General features: G+C 38.0%; 1 protein-coding gene across 4 annotated transcripts in view; it reads right to left on the bottom strand.

The window, feature by feature from the left end:
* Nucleotides 1–27,500, bottom strand: part of LOC136847172 (uncharacterized) — a 251,670-nt gene that overhangs the window by 90,418 nt on the left and 133,752 nt on the right. For all 4 annotated transcript variants that reach the window (XM_067118594.1, XM_067118590.1, XM_067118591.1 and 1 more), the window contains exon 2: nt 8,127–8,230. The gene's annotated coding sequence lies outside the window, so the exon portion shown is untranslated. The remainder of the gene's footprint in view (nt 1–8,126; nt 8,231–27,500) is intronic.

Raw genomic sequence — 27,500 nt, 5'->3', positions numbered from 1 at the left:
TTCGAAATCTCGCTCCCTGTTTGAAGATAGTATACCAGTTTGACTGTTGGATTAATAGTATACCAGTTTCTTGAGGCGACTGCTTGCAAAAACTTGCCTTTGTCTACGATGACCAAAACATTCTCGGCCACACACAAAAAAAATATAGATACTAAAATCTTGACACCATTAAGCTGGGCATTGCAATCTTCGTCTTCACAAAAAATGCTAATAAAATCCGAAACCTTTTTTTAATTTTTTTAAAGGTCAGCATGAATTTGGGTACGATAGAATTCGACTTCTTGCTGTTCTGTTCAGTGTAAGGAGAGGTCTTAGAGAGACAAAAAGTTATCATTGAAACATTCTCTCAGATCTTCTGCACCTGTCAGGCCACTTCCTCTCACGTTTCAGTGTGAAAATTTGTAATCCTCATAGGAGTATACGGTTCATGGACTGTTTCTTTACTTCTAGTGCCAAATTGTCGAATTCTCTACCTCCTTCCGTTTTTCTTGACAAATAATCTTACTGTTCTTAAGAGGTAGAAAGGAGTGTCGCTTCCTTATAGGTTAAGCCCTACCCTACTTCCTTCTTGTGTTTTTCAGGTCTGGGCTAGAAAAGGGTGTCAGGCTGCATTGGCCTCTGCATTTTAGAAGAATAACCAAAAAGCTGGACGCGTAGTCATTAGCATTTCCGAAGTAAAACGTGAGTTTCACGAAACTCGTCTAGTGGACACCCTGATAAATGTAACGCCAGATGACTTGCAGTCACTCAATCAGCAAAATTTTCAACGCAACCTTTTCTGTTTATCAATCAGTGCTCTTACGAAAGATTAACGCTGTAGAATAAACTGGGCATTATGCAAATCGAGTTCAGGGTCTGTTAATTAAACGATCTGCGAACACATCGCAAGATGTGCTGCTCAGAGCCCAGTTTAGGAAAATGGCCGAATGTTAAGATCTCACTCTCTTGTTTAGATGCTTTGAGTGCTTTGGCTTCTGTTTTCTTGTCACCGAAACGAGAGTGGACGAATGAGGAGAGGAATTGAGATTTGGCTGAATTTAACCCCCGCCCAGACAGCAACCCCCCTCCCACAACATACGCACACACACACATAAACACACACAAACTACTTCTCCCAAGAGAAGTAGGTGATAAACCTCCAACCATGCAGAAAAATATCTTAAAAATATATCCATGAATTTCCTTTTAACAAAGGACGAAGAGCGAAGCTTAAAAGTTTAACAAAATATGAAGAAGTAAGCTTATTAGTTTTAACAAACGACGAAGTGGTACGCTTCCTAATGTAACATAGGATGGAGAAGTACGCTTATTACTTTTAACAAACGATAAAGTAGCACGCTTCCTGATTTAACATAGGATGGAGAAGTTCGCTTATTAGTTTTAACAATCGATGAAGTGGTACGCTTCCTAATTTAACAAAGGATGACGACGTAAGCTGTCAATTTAACAAAAACAAACGAAGAGGTAAGGTTCGGCGCTACGCTAAAGCAACCAAAACATTAATATCTAGTTTACGTCTCTACCAGTCTTCTGTCGATGTGGATTTACAACTCCGGTCCACAGACCCAGGCAAATGAGGCACCCAGAGCAAAGCAATTACCGAACGCAGGTGAAACTGAATGCTGGCTTGTAAAGTGTGTTGCGGTTGACAGATACACTAACGTCAATTTTCCATTCATTTTACTTAGCCATGCAGTTCACAATATTCCTTTACAATGCCTTTTACTTAGCCGTGCTATAAACAATATTCCTTTCAAATGCCTCTTACTTTACTTAGTCGTGCTATAAACAATATTCCTCTCAAATGCCTATTACTTTACTTAGCCGTGCTATAAACAATATTCCTCTCAAATGCCTATTACTTTGCTTAGCCGTGCTATAAACAATATTCCTTTCAAATGCCTATTACTTTACTTAGCCGTGCTATAAACAATATTCCTTTCAAATGCCTATTACTTTACTTAGCCGTGCTATAAACAATATTCCTTTCAAATGCCTCTTACTTTACTTAGCCGTGCTATAAACAATATTCCTTTCAAATGCCTCTTACTTTACTTAGCCGTGTTATACACGAATATTCCTTTCCAAAGCTTTTTATTTAGCCGTGCTATACACAATATTCCTTTCAAATGCCTCTTACTCAGCCGTGCTATACACTAATATTCCTTTCCAATGCCTCTTACTTAGCCGTGCTATAAACAATACTCCTTTCAAATGCCTTTTACTTAGCCATGCTATGCACGAATATTCCTTTCAAATGCCTTTTATTTAGCCGTTAAATATACACTAATACTCCTTTCCAGTGCATTTACTTAGCCGTGCTATACACTCATATTCCTTTCCAATGCTTTTTACTTAGTTGTGCTGTACACTACTCCTTTACATACAGCCGTTAAATATACACTAATATTCCTTTCCAGTGCGTTTACTTAGCCGTGCTATACACTCATATTCCTTTCCAATGCTTTTTACTTAGTTGTGCTGTACACTACTCCTTTACATACAGCCGTTAAATATACACTAATATTCCTTTCCAGTGCGTTTACTTAGCCGTGCTATGCACTCATATTCCTTTCCAGTGCTTTTTACTTTTTACACAGTATTCCTTTACATATAGCCGTTAAATATACACTAATATTCCTTTCCTGTGCGTTTACTTAGCCGTGCTATACACTCATATTCCTTTCTAATGCTTTTTACTTAGCCGTGCTGTACACAATATTACTTTACATAGCCTTTTATTTAGCCATGCTGTACAAAATATTCCTTTCCAATGCCTCTTACTTAGCCATGCTATACACTAATATTTCTTTCCAATGCCCTTTACTTAGCCGTGCTAAACTACACAATACTCCTTTCCAATGCCTTTTATTTAGCTGTGCCATACACTAATATTCTTTTCCAATGCCTTTTACTTAGCTGTGTTATACACTGATATTCCTTTCCAGTGCCTAATACTTAGCTGTGCTATGCACTAAAATTCCTTTCCAATACCTTTTCCTAAGTCGTGCTATACACTAATATTCTTTTCCAATGCCATGTACTTAACCGTTCTGTACACTGATATTCCTTTCCAATACCTTGTACTTAGCCGTGCTATACACTGATATTCCTTTCCAATACCTTGTACTTAGGTGCGCTATACACTGATATTCCTTTCCAATGGTTCTTACTTAGCCGTGCTATACACTGATATTCCTTTCCAATGCCTTGTACTTAGCCATGCTATACACTGATATTCCTTTCCAATGCCTTGTACTTAGCCGTGCTATACACTGATATTCCTTTCCAATGCCTTGTACTTAGCCGCGCTATACACTGATATTCCTTTCCAATGCCTTGTACTTAAGCGTGCTATACACTGATATTCCTTTCCAATGCTTCTCACTTATCCGTGCTATACACTGATATTCCTATCCAATGACTTGTACTTAGCCATGCTATACACTGATATTCCTTTCCAATGCCTTGTACCTAGCCATGCAATACATTGATATTCCTTTCCAGTGCCTTGTACTTAGTCATATTATATTATACACTGATATTCCTTTCCAATGCTTTGTACTTAGCCATGCAATACACTGATATTCCTTTCCAGTGCTTGTACTTAGTCATATTATAATGTATTTATACACTGATATTCCTTTTCAGTGCCTTGTACTTAGCCATATTATATTATACACTGATATTCCTTTCCAAGTCCGAGCACTTACCCATGCAATACGCTGACATTCCTTTTCCATGCCTTGTACTTAGCCATATAATATTATACACTGATATTCCTTTCCAATGCCTTGTACTTAGCCATATTATAAATTTATTATACACTGATATTCCTTTCCAGTGCCTTGTACTTAGCCATATTATATTATACACTGATATTCCTTTCCAGTGCCTTGTACTTAGCCATATTATATTATACACTGATATTCCTTTAAAGTGCCTTGTACTTAGCCATATTATATTATACACTGATATTCCTTTCCAGTGCCTTGTACTTAGCCACATTATATTATACACTGATATTCCTTTCCAGTGCCTTGTATTTAGCCATATTATATTATACACTGATATTCCTTTCCAACGCCTTGTACTTAGCCACGTTATATTATACACTGATATTCCTTTTCAATGCCTTGTACTTAGCCATATTATATTATACACTGATATTCCTTTCCAGTGCCTTGTACTTAGCCATATTATATTATACACTGAGATTCCTTTCCAGTGCCTTGTACTTAGCCATATTATATTACACACTGATATTCATTTCCATTCCTTGTACTTAGCCATGCTATACACTGATATTCCTTTCTAATGCCTTGTACTTAGCCGTTCAATACACTGATATTCCTTTCTAGTGCCTTGTACTTAGTCATATTATATTATACACTGATATTCTTTTCCAGTGCCTTGCACTTAGCCACGCTATACACTGATATTCCTTTCCAATGCCTTGTACTTAGCCGTGCAATACACTGATATTCCTTTCCAGTGCCTTGTACTTAGTCATATTATATTATACCCTGATATTCCTTTCCAGGGCCTTGTACTTAGCCATATTATATTACACACTGATATTACTTTCCAGTGCCTTGTACTTAGCCATATTATATTACACACTGATATTACTTTCCAGTGCCTTGTACTTAGCCATATTATACACTGATATTCCTTTCTAACGCATTGTACTTAGCCATATTATATTATACACTGATATTCCTTTCCAATGCCTTGTATTTAGTCATATTATATTATACACTGATATTCCTTTCCAATGCTTTGTACTTGGCCATGCTATACAATGATATTCCTTTCCAGTGCCTTGTACTTAGCCATATTATATTATACACTGATGTTACTTTCCAACGCCTTGTGCTTAGCCATATTATATTATACACTGATATTACTTTCCAACGTCTTGTACTTAGCCATATTATATTATACACTGATATTCCTTTCCAACGCCTTGTACTTAGCCATATTATAATATACACTGATATTCCTTTCTAACGCCTTGTACTTAGCCATATTATATTATACACTGATATTCCTTTCCAGTGCCTTGTACTTAGCCATATTATATTATACACTGATATTCCTTTCCAATGCTTTGTACTTAGCCATGCTATACAATGATATTCCTTTCCAGTGCCTTGTACTTAGCCATATTATATTATACACTGATATTACTTTCCAACGCCTTGTACTTAGCCATATTATATTATACACTGATATTCCTTTCCAACGCCTTCTACTTAGCCATATTATATTATACACTGATATTCCTTTCTAACGCCTTGTACTTAGCCATATTATATTATACACTGATATTCCTTTCCAATGCCTTGTACTGAGCCATATTATATTATACACTGATATACCTTTCTAACGCCTTGTACTTAGCCATATTATATTATAAACTGATATTCCTTTCTAACGCCTTGTACTTAGCCATATTATATTATACACTGATATTCCTTTCCAATGCCTTGTACCTAGCCCTGCTATACGCTGCTGGCTTGTACTAAGCCGTGTTATGTTAATTACAGGACAGATAGGACTTAAAGAATGGCAACGTTACTTTATGAGATCACGACTGGAATATATTTTGTGGCCTCTTTCAAAGAGAGGTCCTGTTCTTGGAGCTGTATAATTTGGCAGAATAATGGGAATGTTTAACAGAGTTTTAAACAGGAAATATTGTTCTTTTTTAGAGTTATCTGGAACGAAATATTACTACAAGTCTTGTGAGATGATGTTGGCTGATTTTATGGAGAGGTCGTTACTGCTTTTTTTACTGAGGTTCTTCGAACTAAAAATACGAAGAGGTTACTAATAAGGACGGGCGCCTTCTCTTGATTAGAATTAGATTAGAGTGTAGCATTTAGGGCATAGGCCAAGCGCTGGTACCTATGAGGTCATTCAGCGCTGAAACCTTGACTTGGCGGTACAAAGGTTTGAAAGGTGTAACAAAAGGAAAACCTCGCAGTTGCACTTTGAATCCAGTGTTAGAAGAGGGCGGAAAGTAAGATGGAAGAAAACCGACTATGAACAGAAGTACAGTCAAAGGAATGAAAGGGATTGCAGCTAGGGGCCGAAGGGACGCTGCAAAGAACGTTTAGTAATACCTACAACGCACCGCATGAGGTGCACTGACGGCGCTACCCCACTAAGGGGGCCTCCTCTTGAATGCGTGGCACTAGCTATTACAAGCGGAATGCCTTCAAGAGGGGTCGGATACCGTAATAATAATAATAATAATAATAATAATAATAATAATAATAATAATAATAATAATAATAATAATTACGGATACACTACTTTCTTACGCCACTATGATATTAATACATCATTTCTCAGCCTCTTCATTCGATTACATTTACCGTACCATTATCGTGAGCCTGAAAGGAATTGCGACAGCTTCGATGACGTAAATTCTGGATTAAATCGTTGAGCAAAATACGCGGAACTGGAAACTTTTATCGTAAGGAGAGCGGCCTTGAACTTTCGCACTTTCCCGTCATTGAAAGTAACACTTTCCCCTCTCTTCGTTATTGTTCATCCCCTCTTATTGATGTTACGTTCCCCCTTTATCATTGAGGGTAAATGCTTTCTGCGCTTATTACTGGAATTTATGTTCGCCCCTCTCATCATTAGATTTTACAATTTTTTCAGCCATTACTAAAATGTATACTTTTCCCTTTCATCAGTAGTATTTATACTTTCCCCTTTCATCAGTAGATTTTATACTTTCCCCTCTCATGAGCAGAATTTATACTTTCCCCTCTCATCAGTAGAATTTATAACTTCCCCTCTCATCAGTAGAATTTATACTTTCCCCTCTAATCGGTAGAATTTATACTTTCCCCTCTCATCAGTAGAATTTATACTTTCCCCTCTAATCGGTAGAATTTATATTTTCACCTCTCATAGTTTCAATTTATAATTGGCCCCTCTCATCATTAGAATTTATACTTTCCCCTCTAGTCATCAACATTTATACTTTTGCCCCTCTCAGCATTAGACTGTAATTTCTCCTCTCAATAGAATTTATACTTTGCTCCTCTCATCATTAGATTTTTACTTTCCCCTTCCATCATTAGCATTTATACTTTTGCCCTTCTCATCATTCGGCTTTGTAATTTCCCCTCTCAATAGAATTTATACTTTGCCTCTCTCATCCTTAGAATTTTTACTTTGCCCTCTCATCATTAGAATTTATAATTTCCCCTCTCAAATTAAATTTATACGTTGCCTCTCTCATCATTAGATTTTATATACTCTCCTATCTCATAGTTAAAATGAGCATTTTCACATATTTAATAATTTCCCCTCTCCACTGGAATTTCACGCTTAGCCTTTCAGCACCGAAACCTTATGCTTTCAGCACTCCACGGAAATTCAGTTTTATCAGTCAACTCACTCTTAGTCATTACTTCCATTCTCATCGTTCCCGTCTCATAATTGAATTTCGTCTTTTCAGTTATATTTTCCCCATCAACGCTGAGTCTCATACTTCGCCTCTCATAATTAAAATTAATATTTTCCCGTATTGTCTTCGAAACACCTATTTTCCCTGGTTGAACTTTATACTTTGAATCTCATTAAAATTCGCCTTTTCTTGTGTTCTTTTAGACTTCACCCTCTCATGGCTGAAGTTTGTATTTCCCATCATTATTAAAATAATAAATATTGTACCATCTCCAAATTGTAATTCATGTTTACCCATTTCATCGCAGGAAAAAACATCAAGCGTTCAGACAAGGACAACACGTTAGTATAAATTTATGTCAGTCTCGCCCAATGAAAATGCTATATGAAAAGCTGATTTATGATAAGTTTATGAAAAGCTGCTTAGTTCCGTCGCAATAAAATAGCAAAGAAGACAGTTTATGTTTCCATCGCGTTCCCTCAAACAACCGTTCAACCGATCTCAAGTTACAAGGCTAAAAACAGAGAAAGCACACAAACTACAGGCGATAATAGTTAAGGATTACAACAAAGAATAAAATTACAATGAAAGCTACACAGAAATCCTCCCTACTGCTGAAAGGCCGAATGAAGATTGTTAAACCTCCCTACATGATTATCAGAGAAAAACAGAAACTGTATTGCAACAATACCTCAGTTTGTCGTAACCATGCCGAAGTGATGTGTTGCTTATTCCTGGATCTGTTAGAGGTTACAACGTAGAAGCAGATGATGGCCTTGTGATGAGGAAGGAAATCTGTGGAAAGGAAAATAATCTTAGATAGTTATTTAAAAATGAGGAACTAATGTGTTAGTGTGTATGTATATATATATATATATATATATATATGTATGTATGTATACCTATATATATATATATATATATACACATATATTTTACTCATCCATTTCTTGCTCAAACGAATCTCTAACGCTAAACGTACTTAATAATATAACGTAATATTTTCGTCAAGATTAACCCATCCGAAAACGAAGCACCTCGTCCCATAATCTAATGCTTAGAAACTTGCAACAGGCCTTGGGATTCTAGCAAGAGGGGTCCGGTCCTGGGTCATAATGAGACTCGAGAGGCCTACAGTGGGTGATTGCGGTTCTTCAGCCTGGTTAACCTCGATTGAGTGACCTTGCATTTAACTGGCGTTAATGAAGCTAATGAGGTAGAAATAATTACCAAGTAATTGTCCCATTTTTTATAAGAATTTCGAACGCTGTTAAAATCCATCACAAAGAATAACAAAGAAAAAATATACTGACGGATAATAATGGTAACATACGGATAACATAACATAACAGGCATAGACTGTTTCAGTTTACTTAAGAGGTCCTTCAATGAAAATTGTGCCAATGTAATATCGAAAATATCACCGAGGCCTAATTTAGGATCTCCTTGATACATCTGAAGGAATTTCTGGGGTGTTCAGGATTTAACCTCAAATTGAATTTATCATCAAGACTATTGTATTGTTTTTATCCACCAGCATAAATTCAAGTGGAAACTTGACACTTAATAATAAGGTTTGAAATTCGTGATCAATGAAAATCAAGAACTAAAATAAAAATTCAAGTGGACGATACGATATCTTTTCTCGTTCAAGATTTTGAATTGGTACGACTTCGAATGGCATCTTCCACCTTAATCGAAACTCTTCGTCACTGAAAATCTACAACAGGTCACCAAAAATCAGGACTCGCCTTGTTCACAAAAAATCTAGAACATCCCCAAAATTCAGGACTCGTCTTGTTCACAAAAATTACAGATCAAATTCCTAAAAATAAGGACGTGTCTTGGTCACAAATATTACAGACCAAATCGCGAAAAATCAGGACTCGTCTTGGTCACAAAAATTACAGACCAAATTCCTACAAAATAAGGACGTGTCTTGGTCACAAAAATTACAGACCAAATTCCTAAAAATAAGGACTCGTCTTGGTCACAAATACTACAGACCAAATCCCTAAAAATCAGGACTCGTCTTGGTCACAAATATTACGGACCAAATCGCGAAAAATCAGGACTCGTCTTGGTCACAAAAAAATCTAGAAGAGACCCCTGAAAATCAGGAATCGAAAATCTAAATTCTAGTGGACATTTTACCTCAGTTAATCAAGACCTGAAACTAGGAATTCGAGCAGCGAACGCTTGATGTCAGGGGACTCCCCCAGCAAGTATACACTTGAAACTTAAGGAGAATACAAATGGTGGCAAGAAAGCCGGGACAAGTACCGAACTGACCAACATGCGCTCGTAATGTCGAATTTGGCACACGGAGCGCAGTGACAGAAGTCATACCAAGTGCCAGTAAGGGGTTGCATGTAGGCTGCTTGAAAGGAAAAGGGTAGAAAGAGTTATTGCGTGTGGCCTGCTTGAATTGAAAAGGGTAGAAAGAGTTATTGCATGTGGCCTGCTTGAATTGAAAAGGGTAGAAAGAGTTATTGCATGTGGCCTGCTTGAATTGAAAAGGGTAGAAAGAGTTATTGCGTGTAGCCTGCTTGAATGTACGTGGCAAAACCGAAAGTGATTTCATAGGAGCGACGCAGAGGCCACAATTCCTTGAGAACGAACGATGTAAGAAGACGATTACAAATGGATATTTCTAATACACCAATCAAGAGAACACGCAAGCTGCGGAATTGAGACGCTTACAATTCCCTGTTCTTATTAAGAAAGCCAGAGCATTTCAAAACACCACGTTCTGCCATGAATTTGACGTAAAATGAATTACAAGTAGCAGATAAAATTGGCAATTACGGGGGTAACAAGCTTCCGACTTTTGGCGTTAAGAAAAGAACCACTGTTTTGGTTCAAAGTCGATTAGGTTCATAAAAAAAAAAGAAGCTCGATAGGATCGCAGACGTAATTGTCACAAATGTTGCAGCTGATCTTTCAGCAGCCGCAACATTTCCGATTTCATTTCACCCCTGTGTGTACCATTTCGTGTCAGTCTCCTCAGAGATAACAACCTGTGCATTACCAATGGGGCAACACCGGTCTTCAAAACGTGTTAATTGGTTTAAAGGGAAAACACCAGTTTCAAGAAAGTTTCGAAACAACTCTTTAGAGTAACATCGAAAATGCTCTTTTGAAACGAGAACGTCCTCCCGTCGGGGCACAGAAGAGGACATAAACGAATAAGAGAATAAATGAATATGTAAATAAATGTGAAAAATTAATAAAAACAGTTGAAAGTAATTATCGATGCGGGGAACGGAGTAATATTTGGTACCATTCATTAACATTTTTATGATTGAGATAGTTTAACCAGACCACTGAGGTGACTATGAGCTCTTATAGGGCTGGCTAAACCATTCATTAACAAGAGCTCTTATAGGGCTGGCCAAACCATTCATTAACAAAAATGGAAAGATAGAATAGATTAAAAAGGGAAGAAAGTCCTCAATAAGCGATTTAGCCATTAAATTCTTTGGAGTCCGATGTAAACATGCTCTTGAGCACATATGTTTAGACAGAATGACAGAGAAGAAATTTTAAGTCCCTGCCACCTTGCTCAATTTTGCGTGAAATTTATGGGTATGACTGTCTAGGTCTCTAGGACATGTGGAGGAGGATGAGGAGCACGAATCTCCCCTCAATCTGGAATTGGGAATATCCAGTCAAACTTAGGTTAGCCATTCCTCTCGGAATGAACCTGTGAGACTTGTTCATTTACTTCACCATCGTTTTCACTCTTAATTCCCTCAAGGTTTGGCCTACTTTTCATGCTTGCTTACCTCACACTTCACTCCCATTGGAGGGGGGGAAAAGGGGGGGTGTTGAAGGGGGCTGTGAAAGGAGACTATGCGTGAATGTGTGTTTAGTGTAATATTTTAGTGTCAACCAATTTCCTAAGCTGGAGACCACATAACCGCACGTTCTAGACTCAAGTGGCCTTCCAGTTTCGAATTCGAGGGAGACGCAGATCTCAAGACTCGGTCGCGTCCTTCTCCATTTGGTTCTGAAAACCTTATGAAAGTTTGTTAATGTATGTTAATGCTGCCATTAAGTTGCCGCCAGCCTCGCCGTTGTCTTGTATTTTTTCCTTCACTAATTTCGCACGATCATTTCGGTTATTTGTAATGCCTCTGCAGCTGAAGTGAAAGTTTTGTGAGGGAGTAATGGTCTTGCATGGTGTCTGTTCTATCGAGTTAGTCATTTGTGTTTTCTATAAATAACAGAGCCGAAGTCTTTTTTGTAGTGTGTGTGTGTAAGGCTCACCGAAAAAAAAAATATTGCGCCGAAGTTTCTTCGGAGCAATAGAGTTTTCTGTACATCGTATAATCAAGGCCACCGAAAATAGATCCATATTTCGGTGGTCTCGGTATAATGTTGAATAAGCCGCGGCCCATGAAACTTGAACCATTGCCCGGTGGTGGCCTGTCCTAAATCGTTGCCAGACGCACGATTATGGCTAACTTTAATCTTAAATAAAATAAAAACTACCGAGGCTAGAGGGCTGCAGTTTGGTTTGTTTGATGACTGGAAGGTGGCTGATCAACATACCAATCTGCAGCCCTCTAGCCGCAGTAGTTTTTAAGATCTGAGGGCGGACAGAAAAAGTGCGGACGAACGGACAAAGCCGGCACAATAGGTTTCTTTTACAGAGAACTAAAAACTCATGAAGTTGAACGGAGATAGAACTTTTTCCCCAAAAACACATTTTTTTGTTGTTGTTGTTGATGTTGTCGCAAGTTGTTCATCTCTCTTTGTAACGTGCTGGAATAGTTCTTTCTTCCTTTACTCACGTTGTAACTTTCATTTTCACTCGAGTTTTTCTTCCCTTGCATTTATATTTTATTGAACAGAGAAAAAACTTTCCATCTTGAACTTCTTTCTGACTTTCTAATTTTGGCACTCTTATTTCTAGCTGTGCTCGTGGTTTGATTACTTATTATAGTGGAAAGTTGCGAATTAACTCTTGCTTTATTCGGCACGTATTCTCGATTTATAAACATTATTGTCAATCTTGGTAGGCGCCGATTCTAAACATGACAAAAAAAACAAAATAAATAAACCATTGACGTGATCTGCAATTTTCAGCAAAACGAAATCTGAATAATAATTAAACACAGACAAATCATTAAAGAATATTTTCATTGGCTGTAAGCGTATTAGTATTCACAGCATTTTTCATGACGAAGGCTGTTTTTTCTTTAGAATAAAAGTGAGTGCTGGCTGTTTTTTCTTTAGAATAAAAGTGAGTGCTGGCTGTTTTTTCTTTAGAATAAAAGTGAGTGCTGGCTGTTTTTTCTTTAGAATAAAAGTGAGTGCTGGCTGTTTTTTCTGCAGGATAAAAGTGAGTGCTGGCTGTTTTTTCTTCAGGATAAAAGTGAGTGCTGGCTGTTTTTTCTTTAGAATAAAAGTGAGTGCTGGCTGTTTTTTCTTTAGAATAAAAGTGAGTGCTGGCTGTTTTTTCTTTAGAATAAAAGTGAGTGCTGGCTGTTTTTTCTTTAGAATAAAAGTGAGTGCTGGCTGTTTTTTCTGCAGGATAAAAGTGAGTGCTGGCTGTTTTTTCTTTAGAATAAAAGTGAGTGCTGGCTGTTTTTTCTTTAGAATAAAAGTGAGTGCTGGCTGTTTTTTCTTCAGGATAAAAGTGAGTGCTGGCTGTTTTTTCTTTAGAATAAAAGTGAGTGCTGGCTGTTTTTTCTTTAGAATAAAAGTGAGTGCTGGCTGTTTTTTCTGCAGGATAAAAGTGAGTGCTGGCTGTTTTTTCTTCAGGATAAAAGTGAGTGCTGGCTGTTTTTTCTTTAGAATAAAAGTGAGTGCTGGCTGTTTTTTCTTTAGAATAAAAGTGAGTGCTGGCTGTTTTTTCTTTAGAATAAAAGTGAGTGCTGGCTGTTTTTTCTTTAGAATAAAAGTGAGTGCTGGCTGTTTTTTCTGCAGGATAAAAGTGAGTGCTGGCTGTTTTTTCTTCAGGATAAAAGTGAGTGCTGGCTGTTTTTTCTTTAGAATAAAAGTGAGTGCTGGCTGTTTTTTCTTTAGAATAAAAGTGAGTGCTGGCTGTTTTTCTGCAGGATAAAAGTGAGTGCTGGCTGTTTTTTCTTCAGGATAAAAGTGAGTGCTGGCTGTTTTTTCTGCAGGATAAAAGTGAGTGCTGGCTGTTTTTTCTGCAGGATAAAAGTGAGTGCTGGCTGTTTTTTCTTTAGAATAAAAGTGAGTGCTGGCTGTTTTTTCTTTAGAATAAAAGTGAGTGCTGGCTGTTTTTTCTGCAGGATAAAAGTGAGTGCTGGCTGTTTTTTCTTCAGGATAAAAGTGAGTGCTGGCTGTTTTTTCTGCAGGATAAAAGTGAGTGCTGACTGTTTTTCTTTAGAATAAAAGTGAGTGCTGGCTGTTTTTCTGCAGGATAAAAGTGAGTGCTGGCTGTTTTTCTTCAGGATAAAAGTGAGTGCTGGCTGTTTTTCTTTAGAATAAAAGTGAGTGCTGGCTGTTTTTCTTTAGAATAAAAGTGAGTGCTGGCTGTTTTTTCTGCAGGATAAAAGTGAGTGCTGACTGTTTTTCTTTAGAATAAAAGTGAGTGCTGGCTGTTTTTCTGCAGGATAAAAGTGAGTGCTGGCTGTTTTTTCTTCAGGATAAAAGTGAGTGCTGGCTGTTTTTCTGCAGGATAAAAGTGAGTGCTGGCTGTTTTTTCTTTAGAATAAAAGTGAGTGCTGGCTGTTTTTCTTTAGAATAAAAAGTGAGTGCTGGCTGTTTTTCTTTAGAATAAAAGTGAGTGCTGGCTGTTTTTCTGCAGGATAAAAGTGAGTGCTGGCTGTTTTTTCTTCAGGATAAAAGTGAGTGCTGGCTGTTTTTCTTTAGAATAAAAGTGAGTGCTGGCTGTTTTTTCTTTAGAATAAAAGTGAGTGCTGGCTGTTTTTCTTTTAGAATAAAAGTGAGTGCTGGCTGTTTTTCTTTAGAATAAAAGTGAGTGCTGGCTGTTTTTCTGCAGGATAAAAGTGAGTGCTGGCTGTTTTTCTTTAGAATAAAAGTGAGTGCTGGCTGTTTTTTCTTTAGAATAAAAGTGAGTGCTGGCTGTTTTTTCTTCAGGATAAAAGTGAGTGCTGGCTGTTTTTCTTTAGAATAAAAGTGAGTGCTGGCTGTTTTTTCTTTAGAATAAAAGTGAGTGCTGGCTGTTTTTCTGCAGGATAAAAAGTGAGTGCTGGCTGTTTTTTCTTCAGGATAAAAGTGAGTGCTGGCTGTTTTTTCTTTAGAATAAAAGTGAGTGCTGGCTGTTTTTCTTTAGAATAAAAGTGAGTGCTGGCTGTTTTTCTTTAGAATAAAAGTGAGTGCTGGCTGTTTTTCTTTAGAATAAAAGTGAGTGCTGGCTGTTTTTTCTGCAGGATAAAAGTGAGTGCTGGCTGTTTTTCTTCAGGATAAAAGTGAGTGCTGGCTGTTTTTCTTTAGAATAAAAGTGAGTGCTGGCTGTTTTTCTTTAGAATAAAAGTGAGTGCTGGCTGTTTTTTCTGCAGGATAAAAGTGAGTGCTGGCTGTTTTTTCTTCAGGATAAAAGTGAGTGCTGGCTGTTTTTTCTGCAGGATAAAAGTGAGTGCTGGCTGTTTTTTCTGCAGGATAAAAGTGAGTGCTGGCTGTTTTTTCTTTAGAATAAAAGTGAGTGCTGGCTGTTTTTTCTTTAGAATAAAAGTGAGTGCTGGCTGTTTTTTCTGCAGGATAAAAGTGAGTGCTGGCTGTTTTTTCTTCAGGATAAAAGTGAGTGCTGGCTGTTTTTTCTGCAGGATAAAAGTGAGTGCTGACTGTTTTTTCTTTAGAATAAAAGTGAGTGCTGGCTGTTTTTTCTGCAGGATAAAAGTGAGTGCTGGCTGTTTTTTCTTCAGGATAAAAGTGAGTGCTGGCTGTTTTTTCTTTAGAATAAAAGTGAGTGCTGGCTGTTTTTTCTTTAGAATAAAAGTGAGTGCTGGCTGTTTTTTCTGCAGGATAAAAGTGAGTGCTGACTGTTTTTTCTTTAGAATAAAAGTGAGTGCTGGCTGTTTTTTCTGCAGGATAAAAGTGAGTGCTGGCTGTTTTTTCTTCAGGATAAAAGTGAGTGCTGGCTGTTTTTTCTTTAGAATAAAAGTGAGTGCTGGCTGTCTTCTGGGTGTGTTACGTGCGGAGGACAAAATAAACCCTCAGTAAAGTTGGCTGTTCAACTGTGGCTCATACAGCTGCCTCACTTTCACATTAAACAACACGTACAGGTGTAATCAATTAGCTCGAAAAAAGGTAAATGCACACCAGAGGTGATAAATCAGTCCACCACGATGACAAATTGCTCCGGATATTTCTTTTTGTGTTGCAACTCTGAAGCCGCAGTAGCTGTGGTGCCCATACTTGCGGGCCTTGTGCCAGCACTAGCTGTTGCTCGTGAGAGCAGCCCAGAATCGTCTCTGAATGACAGACTGAGGGAGTGAATTGCTACTGTTGTTGGGTGTCACGATAACAAACGCCAGTCAAGCCTGTTTTCCTATTTCCAGTCTGAGGAGAATAGAATAGAACATAAATTTTAGGCCAAAGGCCAAGCGCTGGGACCTATGATGCCATTCAGTGCTGAAACGGAAATGGACAGTAAAAAGGTTTGAAAGGTGTAAGAGAAGGAAAACCTCAAAGCAGTTGCACTATGAATCAATTGTTAGGAGAGGGTGGAAAGTAAGATGGAAGAAAGAGAATATGAACAGAGGTACAGTAAAAGGAATGAAAGGGGTTGTAGCTAGGGGTCCCAAGGAACGCCGCAACGAACCTCAAGTAATCCCTACAGCGCATCACGTGAGGAGCACTGACGGCACTACTCCCCTGCGGAGCATTCTGAAGAGCCACGAGCCGAAGGCCCAAGGTTCTCTGAAGGCGACAACAGTCACGACAGGTTGCGCTGTCTGCAGACGGCACCACCGTCGATAAAACACGTGTTTTCTGACGAGGTATAAAACAAGTGTCCTCTTTTTATTTTTGTAACAGGTGTTTCTCTTGACAGCTTTTTTGGATAAGCTGCTTGCTTATCCAGCACCAGTGTTTATTTATTTATTTATTTATTTATTTTTTTAGCAAAACGCAAACAACTTCATAGCTACCGGTTGCAGGTAGGACAAGATGACGTTTCTAACCTATTCAACGCAACGCATCACTGTCATTAACTAAAATAAATCAGCAAAATGGAGCATGGAAGAGGAAGCCTTTTGGAATGTAACGCCGAGAATCTTTTCTGACTTGTTAGACCTTGGTTTGTACTTTTTGTATAACTTGTTTACATTCTGCAAAATTCATTTTCTGAAATGAGAAAACGTCAGTTTTGTAAAGTAAAGCTCGAACTGGTCTTTAATAACAGATATATTGTTACTCGTATTTCAAAATAATTGCCTGACATGATGCTATCCAGGATTTAACTAGAATTTTATTCTTATCTGAGATACAGCAAATACATAAATATTTTTTATTGTTTTCGTAAATGATGAGGCGCAAATCGCATCACCAAGACAATTACAAAAACTTCTTTATTGCCCTAAATGCCAAACGATGACTCGAGCAAAAAGCCCCACAATTAAAGAGAAAGCCAGATTTCCAATTCAGATCATGACCAGTCAGTGAATACCCGTAATGCCACGGTTTCCCGGATGCCCGTCTGAGAACAACAAGGAAACAAGGGTAGCAAATTATCGTGGATTCAGAAGATGAACCCTTTTCATTGGGAACAAGCCCACCAGAGGGGCCATTGGCTTGAAATTCAAGCTTCCAAAGACTATGGCGTTCATTAGAAAGATGATGTCCATTAGATAGAAGATAATGCGAAATACATGAAGACGAAGTGATCAGTTATTAAAAAAGAAAAATAAATTCACAAATTAATAAAAAAAAATAGATAAAAATGTAAGCATTTTATTAAAATGGAAGGAAACTGTTCCACAGTCCAACGGTGGAAGGAACAAAGGACCTCTGGAACTGAGAAGTCCGATGCAAGAGAAGTGTATCACGGTAGTAAGGCATTGCATCTTCACTTGAACTTTTGAAGTTCCAGTTGCAAATCCTCAAGGAGACTGTTCCACAGTCCAACGGTGGGAGGAATAAAGGACCTCTGGAACTGAGAAGTTCGACAGCAAGGCACATTTACTGCATATTGGTGTTGCTGTTCAGTGAATCTGGCTGCTCTCGGCAGGAAGAGGGGACCAGGGATCAACTGTGAAGGTGAAAGATCTCTGTCAAGGTGAGGAAGTGGAGAGACTTTAACTACAGAACAAGTGGGGCAGACCAGTTTGCTTCATCATCTCTCGCAATTTCCTGAAGCTGTGAATGGGATATAAAATCTTCCCTAAGCTGTTGGTGCCTTTTAAACAGTTGGAACTTGGGTTTCATGTTCGTATTTCCAAGTGGTGTGTGTGTGTGTGTAAAAACTGCTTAACCACAGTAACAGAAATATGTCTAAAATTTTCTTGACGCACGTAGTTCAATCACGAAGCCTCTAATCGCGGAAATGTGCATCAGGTAAAACAATTTCACTAGAAAGTATGCGTCTAGCATGAGGCGGGAAACCACAGAGAGAGAGAGAGAGAGAGAGAGAGAGAGAGAGAGAGAGAGAGAGAGAGAGAGAGAGAGAGAGAAAGAGATTGTTTTACCGATCAGATAATCCTTGTATACTGTATTGTACTTTGAGCAAAGGGCTTATTAAGAAGCACTTGCCTTTATGTGGTACCGGATGTAGCCGAGATAAGAACTTCGTAAAAGACGAATAAAAACAGAAAAAAAAGAGAGTTCGGAAGCATAAATTGCTCTCTCTTCTAGCAGATTAAAAAAAAAATATATAATAATGATAAACGTATGTGTACTGTCAAAGTATCCCCTTTGTTTTCGTCCTGTGTCGTTGAAGCGGATTTCATTCAAGTTCACGAAGTCATAAACACGATTTCTTGAGAGTAAACAAAGCGCCTTCCCTCTTCGTGTCTGTGTAAACAGAATACAGAAGTAAACAACGTACCCCTCTTCGTGTCTGTGCAAAGAGACAAATATATTCCTGTCGAGATTTGTGGAAACGAAGTATACAAAAGAACACCCCGAAAACTAATATTTATTATTCATGTGTGGCAAGAAGAAAGAGGTCATTAACTTGCTAAGCAAACTTCCGCTGAACGGAACGCTCAAAATGAGAAACGCGGTGCGAAGCGTGACAGACGAAAATAAACAAATGAATATACGTACAGTACATACACAACTGCACAGAAGAAATAAAAGAGTTACGAAATGTAGGGCAGCGATGTACGGTCCTTTAAAGTGGCATTACAGCCACTCGAGACGTTTCGGCAACTCGAGAAGAGTGCCCCGTAATGGCACTTGGGCACGAACAAGGATAATCCTCCCACGGTTTCCACAGAAGGGCATAAAAGACCCCTGACACTGAGCAGTGTAACCATGCACTAACGCAGTACGACTGCCGAAGTTTTGCGGAGTTAGTAAGACCAAGGTCCTTTAAATATACTCAGGGCACATTTAAAGGACCTTGAGTAAGACGCACTAAGCTTCGAGTCACGAACACTGAAAGGAATGCCCGAAGCTCTCCATCCCCCGTAGGGGGGTAGCGCCGTCAGTGCACGTGAGGCATTACTCAACGCTCTTTGCAGCGTCCCTTCGGCCCCTAGCTGCAACCCCTTTCATTCCTTTTACTGCACCTCCGTTCATATTCTCTTTCCTCCATCTTACCTTCCACCCTCTCCTAACAATTGTTTCAGAGTGCAACTGCGAGGTTTTCCTCCTGTTACACCTTTCACTGTTTATTTCCAGTTCAGCGCTGAACAATCTCATAGGTCCCAGTGCTTGCTCTTGGGCCAAATTTCTATATTCCATTCCATTCCGAAGCTCTCCGTTAAAGTGAATCTCGCCCAGATCACCAGGAACATGGTTGAATCTCGCCCAGATCACCAGGAATATGGTTGTGATAAATTAACTGAGTCACTTTTAAGCCATTTTCCGTGGATGGTACTGTGCCAACGGTGGTATAACAAAAGATCTGAAGCACGGGAAACTATTATACCTCTCCGTACATTCAGAGGCCTTACGAACAAAACAATACTTGTCTCAGCATCATTGTTAGAATGGAGTTGGAATATATAATGGAATCTGCTAATCATTAGTCTTAGGATTTCTATAGTTCTATCTCTTGCCTCACTAAGACACTACTTTCAAATCCCCTTGGGAACAAGCCATGTTGGCCCCAAAATCATTTCGGCTACTATGTAAGGTTCGGTTAAGTTAGGTTAGGTAAGTGTCCCTTTGGTTGGAACCAAAACAGCTTACAAGTTAATACTTAGTTTAACCAGACCACTGAGCTGATTAACAGCTCTCCTAGGGCTGGACTGAAGGATTAGATTTATTTTACGTGGCTAAGAACCAATTGGTTACCTAGCAACGGGACCTAGAGCTTATTGTGGAATCCGAACCACATTATAACGAGAAATGAATTTCTATCACCAGAAATAAATTCCTCTTATTCTTCATTGGCCGGACGGAGATTCGAACTCGCGGCCAGCAGAATGCTAGCTGAGAACGGAGCCCACTCGTCCAACGAGGAACTAAAACGACTGGCATTCAGTTCACTTCGGACTTCTGTAAAGGCAGCAACTACATAATTTCGTATTGTGGGAAGTAAATAACTGAAAAAAAAAACTCTTATAATACCCGCATAATTATTTTCAAGGACAGTCAACGAAAGGAAGGCCCCGTTATGGAGGGGTCAGTGTCCTACACTTCCCATGCGGTTGCTTAGGTCCCTCATCTGCCAGTCTTTGGATTATTTTTCTGCTTGTTTCCAGGTGACACTCTGCTACAAGTCACCTAGAAAATGCTGTACGTCAAACTACAGAGAACCTACATCGCCTCGTTTACAGATTTACACGAGCAGCCTTTTGATCAGCCAAGCCGAAGGCATTGGGGAAGTCAACTTGGCAAGTTTGGTCTCTTGTCTGTTGCCAAGGTCGCTGTGGCTGTGACTACTAGACTTTTCAGATACACGCGAATAATGAAGACTGGTCTGTAATGTTTACAATTCGCACTCACTACGTTGTGAACAAATCGGCAAGGGGTCATTTCTGTTCATCTGGAATACGATAAATTTTGACTACTGCAGTGAAAAATGTTAAATGAATTACAGTACAATCTAACGTTCTGGCACAAGAATTACCTATCTGCCGCCTTTCCTGTATGCCTATAGAAACAGGTATTCACAACGGCCAGTAAACACTTCCTTATTTAGCCGTGAAAAAACACTGCCGCTCATAGGACTATCTCACAGATCAAGAGAGGAGCTAACTTATAGATACTCGTACTTCTGCTCCCCACAAACGAGAAGAACAGTTATTCCTAAGAACTCCTACTCCTCTGCATAGCTAGGAAAACGGCTGCTCGCTAGAAAACCTCTCCACCGTAACGGTGAAAACAAATAGCCGGCCGACAGGGCTCCGTCATGAACTTCTTCGGTCTACCGTTATGAAACCGCTTTCTTAGGACATCCTGCGCCTGCGCCGCTGCCGGAGCGAACTGGTTTCGGCGGGATTCTGGCGATACCGGGGCCGGTTTCCCCATAAACTTCAAAATTCCGTCGCGCACCTGTCGCAGGTATGAATTCGTCAAAATGCTTCTCGTCATTGAATCGTCTTCATTTGCGTGTAGAAGGTACATATTAAATAAGGCATTAGTTCACCAAATGCTCACAACATACTAATTAGCTGCGCCAGGCCATGAATTCGTAAAATACTCATTAGGATTGCTAAAGGTATGTACCTATAAAAAAAAAAAAGTCACTAAACCGAGATGTCTGCGTTCTGATTCAACGTATACGTCCAAGAACTGTGTTCGCTTTTTTGTGCATAATACGGCACGGTGAAAATCGTTACAAGAGCCTTCCATCATGTACTTCATGGTTAAAATATTCCCCTAGTCCACTGTTACACGTCAGGCATGAGACGGTTTCGCTAGCCTTCATTCTTCTTCTTCTTCTTCTTCTTCTTCACATGGCTCCGAGGCGATGTTTGGTTTCATCGTCTCTACGCGTGTGTAACATTCTCGTGTAACACTAACCCAATTTCGCTCTAGACTTCACTCGTCTATTTTCTCCAGGAAGAGCTAACAACAGTCAATAACGTCCTGGCAATAATATAAACTTTATGTTCCAGCAGGTGTGGCTTCGAGAACGCCGAGGAACTAAAATGAAGAACAAAAAAACAGTGCCGAGTCTGTTGCTTGGTTCTAGGAGCAAAGGTCACATGATCAGCCGATTTTGACACTGTATCCGATTAAAGAACCGGATGTTACGATATACACGCCGCTTAGCTCGAGCGTTTCGCTTTGACAAAAAAAAAAACAAAAAAAAACAGAGAGAGTGGATATGAAATGGCATAATGCTACTTTCGTTTTACATACATCCGGACGCTGGGGTGAACGTTGGTACTTACAAACAAATGGAGATAAACTGGATTGCGCAAAAGGCCGAGTGCTACCATTGGATACTAGAGAGAGAGGAGGAGAGAAAATAATTTGGCAAAAAATATATACGCTTGGTTGCGTAGCAGACAGTTGCTACGGACCAATACGAGAGAGAGAGAGAGAGAGAGAGAGAGAGAGAGAGAGAGAGAATAAATCATAAAATTTAGGCCGTAAAGCCAAGTACTCGGGTACTTTCAGCCATTCAGCTCTTCAAACAGTGAAAAGGACTTGGAGTGGTTAGGCAACCAGATAAAGAGATCCATAAAAAGAATTCGATAAAGTACGAGGATTTGAGGGTGAAACTGTTGAGAGAACTTGTCAGTTGCACTGAAAAGCCTTAGTTAAAGAGGTTGTCTAGAAGTAGAATGAAGGTAGAGTAAAAGGCTTAAAAGTGGGTGCGGCTAGGGGCAGAAGGGGCGCTGCAAACACTTTAGTAGTGCCCACAGAGCACTGGCGGCATTAACCCCAACCCCCCTTTCCCAACCCCTTTTGGAGAAGAGAGAGAGAGACAGAGAGAGTCCTGCACCTGCAAAATCTGTCTGACAGCTTATTTGGACTACAATACTATCCTAACCCCCTGCCCCAACCCCTTTTGGAGAAGAGAGAGAGAGAGAGAGAGAGAGAGAGAGAGAGAGAGAGAGAGAGAGAGAGAGAGAGAGAGTCCTGCACCTGCAAAATCTATTTGAAAGTTTATTTGGACTACAATATACTGTACTTCTAACCGGCTCCCCCTCCCCCCCCACAACCCTTTTGGAGAAAAAGAGAGAGAGAGAGAGAGAGAGAGAGAGAGAGAGAGAGAGAGAGAGAGAGAGAGAGAGTCCTGCACCTGCAAAATCTGTTTGACAGCTTATTTGGACTACAATATTCTCCTAACCCCCTCCCCCAACACCTTTTGGAGAAGAGAGAGAGAGAGAGAGAGAGAGAGAGAGCTCATTTGGACTACAATACACAATACTGAATTACTTTCAGCGTGAGTCATAACACGACCCGAAATCCCTTTGAATCCATTCTGTGCCAGGTTGACAGTCAATTCGTGTATCAATTTCTTTTTATTGGTGGCTATTGTTAATATTATTCTTGACGCTCCATAAGAAAATATTCCTTTATATTTCTATATTTTTCAAAGTAGGATACTCTTGTTGCTATAAGTTGCTTTTGGGTGTGAATGCTTCTTTGTACATGAAAGTGGGGCTGGGTGCCCCCCAGTTTTTTTTTTTTCTTTTAAAAATGGCTACTCCTGTTGACAATCCACTGAGTTGTAAAACAACCGTTTTGACTGAATTGTGTTTCATACACATAAGTAGGATTATGTGATAAAAGATATTTTATTTTAGTTTTCTTTAAAAGAAAACCACTAAGACAGCTTTGTGTGTCCATTCGCACTTTTTCTGTCCGCCCTCAGATCTTAAAAACTACTGAGGCTAGAGGGCAGCAAATTGGTATGTTGATCATCCACCCTCCAGTCATCAAACATACCAAATTGCAGCCCTCTAGCCTCGGTAGTTTTGATTTTATTTAAGGTTAAAGTCAGCCATGATCGTGCGTCTGGCACCCCAACAACCCAGGCCACCATGACCGGCTAAGAGTTTCATGGGCAGTGGCTGAGAGTTTCATACAGCATTATACGCTGTACAGAAAACTCGATTGCGCCGAAGAAACTTCGGCGCATTTTTTACTTACTTATTTTTTTGTTTTCGGAATGGACACTACCATTTCCATTGCAAAGAGTTGTAAAACAGTTCCCAAAACGTTCGCTTTAACAGTGAGAACTTGATATTCTCTACATGGTAGTGAGATTGCGTGTTGTGAATTAGGTTTCTGATGTACTGAGCTGCTAGTTAGAAAACATTCCCTTTGTATGTAAATCTTTTGCTTTATACATGGAAGTGTGATTGTGCATTTACTTCAGTTAATATCACTGTATTTATTATTATTTTTTGTAACTGAACCATACGGTAAGTATTATATGAACTGTTCGTCATATATATATATATATATATATATATATATATATATATATATATATATATATATATATACATATATACATATATATATGTATTCTTTTTCTTTGATACAAACCAAAATGCATGCAACATTATAATTAATAATAATAATAATAATAATGATAATAATAATAATAATAATAATAATAATAATAATAATAATAATAATAATAATAATAATAATAATAATAATAATAATAATAAATTTTTTTTCATACTTTCCAACAGGTGAGAAGGAAATTATTGAACAAGAGACTTATTCTGAAGGCAGACATATTTTACGAAAGCGAAAGCAAGCTTAAAGCAAACCATTTGCTTCACTGGAATAATAACTGCTTTTTTATGAGTAAAAATTGCATTAAAAACAGAGGCAACCTTTTGTACAAGTTTTTTATTTATTTATTTATTAATTTTTTTTTTTGAGATATTGCGCATTTTTCAGCACGGTGTGAAAATCTGGGAAATATCATTATTACTGTGGATTTGTTTCCCCAGTAATAATAATAATAATAATAATAATAATAATAATAATAATAATAATAATAATAATAATAATAATAATAATAATAATGTTACAAAATCAACAACAAACATATTTGTACCCATACATGACTGTGGATTTTTTCCCCCAAATAATAGGACTTCATTGGAGGGGTGGATACCGTTCTCAGCTAGCACTCTGCTGGCCCCGCGTCCGATTTTCCGACCGGCCAATGAAGAATTAGAGGAATTTATTTCTGGTGACAGAAATTCATTTCTCGCTATAATGTGGTTCGGATTCCACAATTAGCTGTAGGTCCCGTTGCTAGATAACCAATTGGTTCTAAGCCACGTAAAGTAATTCTCATCCTTCGGGCCAGCCGTAGGAGAGCTGTTAATCAGCTCAGTGGTCTGGTTAAACTAAGCTATACTTAACGTTTCCCAAATAATAATACTAATAAAGTATTACAATAGTACAGCAAAAATATTTGTACTCACACATAACTGTGGATTTGTTTCCCCAATAATAATAATAATAATAATAATAATAATAATAATAATAATAATGTTACAAAATCAACAACAAACATATTTGTACCGATACATAACTGTGGATTTGTTTCCCCAATAATAATAATAATAATAATAATAATAATAATAATAATAATTACAACAAAAACAACACCAACAACAGCAACTGAAATATATCCTGCATTGTCCTCATTCTCAAAGCAACGATGGCATCCGTTTTGCAAAGTGACATCCAACACACTTCCACTTCCGCTGTGCAGTGAAAATGGGTGATGTTCATCCGCTGTATAAAGAGTTTCTTCGCATTCGCCGGCACTCAATTTAGAAACCCTCCAATCGAGGTTACGTTCGTAGATATAAAAAATACATTATTATTATTATTATTATTATTATTATTATTATTATTATTATTATTATTATTATTATTATTATTATTATAAAGAATAGTATATCTTTATTTTCATTTCAATCTTCATGATGATGATGATGATTGTTGTTCTTGTTAATATAATAATAATGATAATATTAATAAATATTATTATTATTATTATTATTATTATTATTATTATTATTATTATTATTATTATTATTTTAACCTGACACTGAAATAACAATGCAATAAAATATATTTGTCGCCTCAGTTTTATTATGATTTGAACATCTGTTACAACAGATTACAACAGATTATCTTCACAGACTTAGATTACTACAGATTATCTTCACAGACTTACCGTAATCTGTCGTTGGGTACGATATATATATATATATATATATATATATATATATATATATATATATATATATATATATACATATATATGTATGTTTATTTACTTTATATGTACAGTATATATAATTACATGTATATATATACATATATATAATATTTATATATATATTATGTGCGTATATATATATATATACATATATTAATAGATAGATAGATATATAAGAACATAAAGCCGCGTCATCCTACTCGTTCGAGTGTACACACACACACACACACACACACACATTACGCACGTGTTGCCAAACGAAATTTGACACTTTTCTTTCATTGTTTTTATGTATCATCTTTCTGAGTTCTCCTAAAGCACTGTATCATTTTGTTTTCAAAACCAGCAACAGAAACAAAGACTTCAAGGTCCTAATAACTGTCTTTAAATACCCACACACACTGTAAATTCAAGATGTTGCCAAAAAGGCAGTTATCGCCTTCAATTACTAGAAATGAAGAGGTACTAATTGCAGAATAATTAGGAAATTAGTACAGGCAACAAGCATAAAGTTGGAGTTATAACTGGCAATTACCAGGGGAGGAGGAGGCGGTAATTGCGAATTTGGATGGAATTTCCACATGCAACATACCTACAATAGATTAATATTCTACGGCATTACGATAAATTGTACGATACAAAGGAATGCGCAGCAAGAGTAAATCTATTCTGTAGAGGTATAGTTATGCTATAATATTAAACCTCCTGAGTTTTACACAGTTATTTATGAAAATGATGGACAACTGGGAGGCTTCAATAATTCATCGTAATTACGCAGCATGACAATTGAAGAATGCTTTGCTACAACAGCACAGGTAAGGTATAAGAATATATATATATATATTTTTTTTTTTTTTTCTAAGTAAACAAAACAAGTTTCAGGGCTACAGGCACAGAGTTTTGCCCGCAAAGCAAGCTTCCATGAAGAACATAAGAACTTGAGTCTATGCAAAAGATAAATCTAAGAAATGACAGTATAACTCAGGAATATTTAGAAAGGAATATGTGTCTATAACACTTAATTCAGGCGTGTACGTCAAGGACATAAACGTGGCAAAAATCTTACAAATGTTTAATTATGAATGCCAGTCCTTTTTAGTTTATTTTTATCAGAAAACGTAAGACCAACGAAGCTGACACTTTTTGGTAAATAAAAGTCCACAACTATGTACGTACATGAGCAAGGCTGTATTTGTCAAAATACAAAATTGATTAAAAATGGGAGCTGTCGACCGTTTGCTCGACGTTCCTCTCCATTTTTAATCATTTTTATACTTTGACAAATCAGTTCCTCCTCATGTACATAATTTTCTATTCTTACTTTTTATTTTCAGTCAGAGTATAGTAATGCACCGTAGATAATCAACTTTTTGTGGCTTTGCAGTATTCACACTTTTATGTTGTTCTGAAAACATATTTTCATTGCAAAAAGCAATTGCAACAAGTAGCGATCGAGTTTTCCGTACAGCGTATAATGCTATATGAAACTTTCAGCCACGGTCTGGTGGTGGTCTCAGCCACGACCCATAAAACTCTTAGCTGCGGCCCATGAAACTCAGCCAGGGTCCGGTGGTGGCCTGTGTTGTTGGTACCTGTAGCGGTGCCAGAAGTACGGTTATGGCTAACTTTAACCTTAAATAAAATCAAAACTACTAATGCTAGAGGGCTGCAATTTGGCATGTTTGATGATTGGAGGGTGGATGATCAACAAACCAATTTGCAGCCCTCTAGACTCACTAGTTTTTAAGATCTGGGGGCGGACAGAAAAAAGTGCGGACGGACAGACAAAGC

Source organism: Macrobrachium rosenbergii, chromosome 16, assembly GCF_040412425.1.
Source record: "Macrobrachium rosenbergii isolate ZJJX-2024 chromosome 16, ASM4041242v1, whole genome shotgun sequence".
Taxonomy (NCBI): domain Eukaryota; kingdom Metazoa; phylum Arthropoda; class Malacostraca; order Decapoda; family Palaemonidae; genus Macrobrachium; species Macrobrachium rosenbergii.
This window is presented reverse-complemented; position numbering and strand designations above follow the sequence as displayed.